This window comes from Lipotes vexillifer, unplaced genomic scaffold (assembly GCF_000442215.2).
Source record: "Lipotes vexillifer unplaced genomic scaffold, Lipotes_vexillifer_v1.1 scaffold811, whole genome shotgun sequence".
NCBI classification, from domain to species: Eukaryota; Metazoa; Chordata; class Mammalia; order Artiodactyla; family Lipotidae; genus Lipotes; species Lipotes vexillifer.
In genome coordinates this window covers 1,221,649-1,228,118 of record NW_006775554.1, presented here as the reverse complement: position 1 = coordinate 1,228,118, position 6,470 = coordinate 1,221,649, and the positions used below count along the sequence as shown (strand labels likewise).

The window sequence follows — 6,470 nt, the reverse complement described above, 5'->3', positions numbered from 1 at the left end:
AAGTATGGAAAGAGGTGATGGTCCATAAAGACCGTCCGGAATAAAAATGCTAGAAGAATTCGTTACCTGAGACTCAAATTTAACGGGGCGTCCTCTGTTTCACCTGGCAGGCCTTGCGAGGTCGGCTTGACCAACTTTGACCTGGCTGCGGGTCTGGAAGACCAGTCCGCGAGCCCGACCCGCGCGTGGAGGAGGGTTGTCGGGGAGGCGGCACCCCCGGCCCGGGGCCTGCGCGGAGGCGGGGCCTGGTGTGTGGGCGAGGCACCACAGGCCCCGTCCCATCACGTGCCAACCCTCGCCTGCCGCGTCGGCAGCCCAGGAACACTCCAGACGCCGGCGGCTGAAGGGCAGGGGCGGCCGCGGCCTCGGCTGCGGGGCTGGGCCTATGGCGGCGACGGCGACGGCGGTGGCGGCGGGGGCCGGGGCCGCGGCGGGGGCCGAGTCGGCCGAGGGGCCCCCGGGGCCGGCGGCGGCGCTGGAGCTGTGGCTCAGTGAGTAGCCAGGGCCGCCCCTCGGCGCGGGCCCAGCGCCCCACGTGAGGCCTGGCTTCCCGCCTCCCTGGGCCTTTCTTCTGAGGCCGGCGGCCGGACAGGTGGCCGCGGGGAGGCCGGCGCCCGGGGAGGCGGGCTGGGCCCGGCGCGGGTGGGAGGATCGCCGCGGGGAGGCCCCGAGAGGAGTCCCAGGAATCCGCCAGGGCTGCGGACCCGAGGCTGGGCGCTCTGCTCCCCCCTCCTCCTCCCAACCTCCCCCAGTCGCGGTGCATAAACACTGTTAACAACATAATGGCTAACGTTTATTGAGCTTTGCTTTTATGCCAAGCACTGTGCTGAAAAGCATTTCAGCCACTGTTAATCCTCATTACGACCCCAAGAGACAGCTTCTGTTTTTAACCTCGTTTTACAGATGGGGACCTTTCGACTTCCTCAGTTGTGCAACATACCCATCCCCTGGGACGGAGTTGTCTCTGGCTGCCGACTTTAATGTCAAAACAAGCCCTTTACACCTTTTGTGCATGTTGGTTGTGGCCGGGTTTCTTATGTGTATTGTCTCCTGGAAGACTCACGGCAGTCCTAAGAGTCGTTTTTGTTCCTACGTTACCGGTGGGGACTCGAAATTCCAAGAGAATAAAGCATATGCTCCTTGTATTGGGCTCTGCTGGGTGCTGGGTGTACTGAGACGCGTAATACAGGGTCCTTGCTCACAAAGACATTTTTAAGTGGGTGGTACAAGCCCACAATAACAGCACTTTGTTACATTAACTGAAGATTGGGAGGGAGCCGGGTTTAAAGTGCGGTGGTGGGAGTTGGGTTTGTTTACCTGGGGATTGTCTCAGGGGACATAGCATTTGAGTGGACAATGGAGGCGACAGCGTTTCAGATGCAGGAAACTGCATGTGCAAAAGCTGGGGGAACAGGAGGGTGTGGAGCATTCTGGGAAGAAGGAGGTCATTACTGCAGGAGTGCAAAGCCTAAAGAGGCTGCACTCCTAATTGGGGTGAGATCTTCAAGGGTCTTGTATGTTGCAGAAAGGAGTTCAGTTTATCCGTGATGCAGTAGGGGAGGGGATTGTTGGCGTTTTCAGTCTGGGACTCTGATCAAGTACACTTGTTAAAAGCATCACCTGCAGCCGTGAGAAGAGACGAATTGGTTAGGGATTGGGGAGTTCAGGCAGAGAGAGTAGATGAAAAGCTCTTCTGGTGGTGTGTGTGGGGGGGTGAAATAGGACAAAGGTATTGGGATGGAGAGTAGAAATAATTAGCTAGTACAATCAGCAGGCTTGATGCATTAGAATAGAGGCAAGAGACCAGGAGGCATTTAGGATGGATCCCAGGTTTCAGACTCAGGTAACTGGTTACAGATGTCTCACTTGTTGACTTGTGGAGTTTGAGGTGCTTGTGGCACAAAGAGAACCTCTCTGGGCAGTTGGTTGGCTCCAGAGAGGGTAAAAGAGCTGGAGGTCAACTTGGGACCTTCAGTTTGTTGGCAGTGAGCTTGTCCAGGGAGGCTGTGCCCATTAGGAAGAGTAGAGGTTTGCACATGGAGCCTGGAGAATCTCAACATGGAAGAAGCAGGTGGGAAAAGCAGCCTGGAGACAGAAGGCGGAGGCTACAGGCTGGGCGTGGAGGGGGAAGCTTGGACGGTGGGGAGCTGCAGGTGGATGTAGTTGGTAGGTAGTTTTGCTGCTGAGAGATAGAGTAGGAGGAGGAAGGAGGAGGGGGAACTTCGAATTTGGCGACTAAAAGGTGACTGAAATACCTTAGTGTTAAATGGTGGGGACAGAAGGTGGTTGACTAGGAAGCAGTGGAGTTGCAAAATCAAGTGGGTCGAGTTAGAGGCCAGCTAGCGGCCGACACAGGTGGGGGAGAAAAAGGGAACCTTGGCTGCTCAAGGAGGCAGTCCTGAAGCTCCAGCTGTTTTAGGCCAGCCAGTGTGATCCCAGAGTTGTGAGATCTTCCAGTTGTTCAGGTAGGGCTAGAACCTGTACCAACAGCACACACCCACTCCCCAGTCTCGACAACCAAAAATGCCTCCAGATGTTACCAGATGTGCCCTGGCAGAGAGGGCAGACTCACCTCTCCCCTCCCCGCCTGAGATCCTCTGAGTTTGGGCTCTGGAGTGTGGAGTGGACTTCAGAAATGTATCTTGTAGTCTTCGTGGTTGTGCGACTTGCACCTCCCCACCCCCGCCCCTCCGTAGGGCAGAGAAAGTGAACTGTGTAAACCAGACTTCTGGGGGGCTGGGGCGCAGTGGAGGTGGTACGTGGGAGGACAAGGGGTAGAAGGGCTGATGGTGGGGCAAGGACAGGAGTGTAGTTGAAGGAAAGCACCGTGAGTCTGGACTGGATGGAGAAGGAAGTCACTCTGGGGGGGGTCTGGGGACCCCCGAGCTCAGCTCACTGGCAGGTCTTACCTCAGCAGGCAAGGCAGCTGTGTCTCTTAAGATCGGAATGTAATACCATGTCCGTCTCGGGGCTGTGAGGTTAAGAGGAGTTAGTACATGTGAAGCGCTCAGGATAGTGCCTGGCACACAGTGTTAGCTATTATTATCGTTAGGCTTCTTAGTTGGGAGTGGCAGAAAACTAACTCATGTTGTGTTACCAAAAAAGAAGAGAAAAACGTCAGACCTAGGAAGCTGTTTCAGCAGAAGTTCATGCTTTAAAAATACAAGTAGCAGGTGTGCTAGCTTTCTGTGTGCTTAGGTGCCCAAGCTACTGAGGGTCTAGGTCCAGGCAGCTGAAGAGTGTGGTTAGCAAGATGAACAAAGATGCGCAGATGAGAGCAGCAATTAACCAAAAGTTGATAGAAACTGGAGAAAGAGAATGCCTCAAAGAGTTGCTGAGAGCCAAGTTAATTGTATGTGGCTGGAAGGATCAGTTCAAGGCACACTGTAAAGAGGTAATTAAAGAAAAAGGACTAGAACACGTTACTGTTGATGACTTGGTAGCTGAAATCACACCAAAAAGCAGAGCCCTGGTACCTGACAGTGTAAAGAAGGAGCTCCTACAAAGAATAAGAACATTCCTTGCTCAGCATGCCAGCCTTTAAGATTGAATTAGGTTATGTTGTTTTGTGGTTTTACTTCTGAAAGTAAAACTTGCCGTAAATTAGGAATCGATTTCCCAAAATAAAATCCTTTTTTGTATGATGGTATACAGTTTTCAGTAATGATGTATACAATTGTATTGATTTTTTTCCCCTGAATGTATTATTTTAATAAACGTCTCAAGAATGGGAAAAAAAAAGTAGCAGCTTCTGGGCATTTTGCAGCTTTTCTTACCCAACTTAGTTTATTTTGGGCATTGTTCCACATGACTGCATTTAGAGCTGCCTCATTCTTGTTAATGAAACGCCTCGTGTGCCCCATTCCATGGGGTGCTATACTCTGTTTAACCAGTTTCTTGTTAGTGGACACTTCTGGTTGCTGGGAGTCTTGTGCTATTAACAGCAGCCCTGGGGCCTCCTGGTCTCTAGCTCTGGTAGTGCTGCCAAGGAGGCAGTAGCTTAAGTAAAGGTAGGGCAGGCTGCTCAGTAAATCTCTCTCTTCTTCCACTCGGACCTACTCCCAGGTGAAAAGTCCTGTGTCCTAGCCTCGCTTTTATGCCTCCTTTGGGGATGGGAGTGGCTCTATTTATACTCTCCCTGCTTCTCAAGGTATCTTGGAGCCTAAGCGTAGGTCATTCCTTTGGCGGGTCTTGCTTGGGCTTTCAGCGTGTGCTTAATTGAATGATTGCTGGATGTAGGGGTCGATGTGTACCCCCTGTAGGATTCCCCCATGCAGTGAACACTGCTACGGGGCTGAGTTCTAAGTGTTCTCAAAGTGAGTGCTCCCCACAGCCTCGGGGCTCCCTTTACTAGCACAGGCTGCTCTAGCGCCAGGGTCATGACCCTGGTGGTTGGGTGGCAGCTGATGTGAGATGGTTTGACTTTTGAATTAGTCACTGTTAGATGAACCATTTCAGGGGATTCCCTGATGGTCCCGGGGTTAGGACTCAGTGCTTTCATTGCCGTGGCCAGGGTTTGATCCCTGGTTGGGGAACTAAGATCCCACAAACCCACAGCACGGCCAAAAAAAGATGAATCATTTCATTCACAGGTGGAGAGCTCAGCTGTTTTCTTTCCTTCTTCTTCTTCTTTTTTTTTTTTTAAATCTTTCTTTTTAAAAAAATGTTTTTGGGGGGTGAGTGCACTGTGCTGAACTGCACGGCATGCAGGATCTTAGTTCCCGGACCAGGGATCAAACGCATGCCCCTTGCGGTGGAAGTGCGGAGTCTTAACCACTGGACCACCAGGGAAGTCCCCCTCAGCTGTTTTCTGAATACCTCTCACCCTGTAGCACAGCGGTCCCCAACCTTTTTGGCACCAGGGACTGGTTTCATGGAAGACGGTTTTTCCACGGACGGGGGAGTAAAGGGGGGCTGGGGGTGGGTGGATGCTTCAGGAGGTAATGCCAGCGATGGGGGAGCGGCAGATGAGGCTTTGCTCTCCAGCCCGCTGCTCACCTTCTGCTGTGCGGCCCAGTTCCTTACAGGCCGAGACCCAGTAAGGTCCACCCGGAGGTTGGGGACCCCTGCTGTAGCAGATTTGAAATGCATACAGATGTTGCTTTTATTAAGCAAATATATGGCAGTAGTCCTATATTTGTCCTGTCCAAGTGCCAGCTAAATAAACCACCTTGGTGCCCAGGATAGCCATTCTTTTTAATGTTAAAGGCATTTGTGATGAGATAAATGCTTTTATTTTATTTATTTATTTATTTATTTATGGCTGCATTGGGTCTTCGTTGCAGCGCGTGGGCTTTCTCAGTTGCGGCGAACGGGGGCTACTCTTCGTTGCGGTGCGCAGGCTTCTCATTGCGGTGCCTTCTCTTGTTGCAGCGCACGGGCTCTAGGGTGTGCGGGCTTCAGTAGTTGTGGTGCATGGGCTTAGTTGCTCCGCGGCATGTGGGATCTTCCTGGACCAGGGCTCGAGCCTGTGTCTCTTGCATTGGCAGGTGGATTCTTAACCACTGCACCACCAGGGAAGCCAGTGATAGCCGTTCTTGATGGGGCAGTGATAGGTGAAGCAAAGTAGGGTGTTTTTTTTTGTTTTTTTTTTTGCGGTGCATGGGCCTCTCACTGTTGTGGCCTCTCCCGTTGCGGAGCACAGGCTCCGGACGCGCAGGCTCAGCGGCCATGGCTCACGGGCCCAGCCACTCCGCAGCATGTGGGATCCTCCTGGACCGGGGCACGAACCCGTGTCCCCTGCATCGGCAGGCGGACTCTCAACCACTACGCCACCAGGGAAGACCCTGCCTTCGTTTTTTTTTTTTTTTTTAACATTTACTGAATATGTTGCTACCAACTTTTATTTTTAATTATTTATTTATTTAGGCTCTGCTGTGTCTTAGTTGTGGCATGCGGGATCTTCATTGCAGCATGTGGGATCTTTAGTTGTGGCATGCAGACTTCTTAGTTGTGGCATGCATGCAGGATCTAGTTCCCCCACCAGGGATCGAACCCAGGCCCCCTGCATTGGGAGCATGAAGTCTTACCCACTGGACCACCAGGGAAGTCCCTCTGCCTTCGTTTTGAATAAACTTTTGAAGTTTAAGTGTGATAAGTCATGTGTACATACTAAAGTAAAAGGCAGAGACTATTATAAGATTAGCTTAATGTTTGCTGCTATACTGAGTACTTTAGACATTGTCTTTTAAAAATCTCATGGCTATCCCATGAGGAGGGTACTATTTTCCTTATTTTATAGTTGAGGAAACTGAGGCTCAGAGAGCCCAAGGACATGTAACTAGTAAGGGATGGAGCTGGAGATCCCCATCCTGAAAGAGCAGGTAAGATGTGGGCCTTCTGAGAAGAAAGAGATGGCTTCTGTTTTGTGGGGGTGGGAGATAGAAAGATTAAGAAAGTCTTTATGAAGTGGCATTTGAATTGGGACTCGGAAGGTGAACAGCATTTTGAGAGATGGAACATAGGGAAAG

General features: G+C 51.6%; 1 protein-coding gene and 1 pseudogene across 1 annotated transcript in view; both read left to right on the top strand.

The window, feature by feature from the left end:
* Positions 1 to 436: 436 nt before the first annotated feature.
* GGA2 (golgi associated, gamma adaptin ear containing, ARF binding protein 2) overlaps positions 437 to 6,470 on the top strand; it is a 27,376-nt gene continuing 21,342 nt past the window's right edge. Inside the window, exon 1 of the mRNA XM_007449982.1 lies at positions 437 to 491. The gene's annotated coding sequence lies outside the window, so the exon portion shown is untranslated. The remainder of the gene's footprint in view (positions 492 to 6,470) is intronic.
* LOC103088430 (transcription and mRNA export factor ENY2 pseudogene) lies at positions 3,248 to 3,544 on the top strand (annotated as a pseudogene).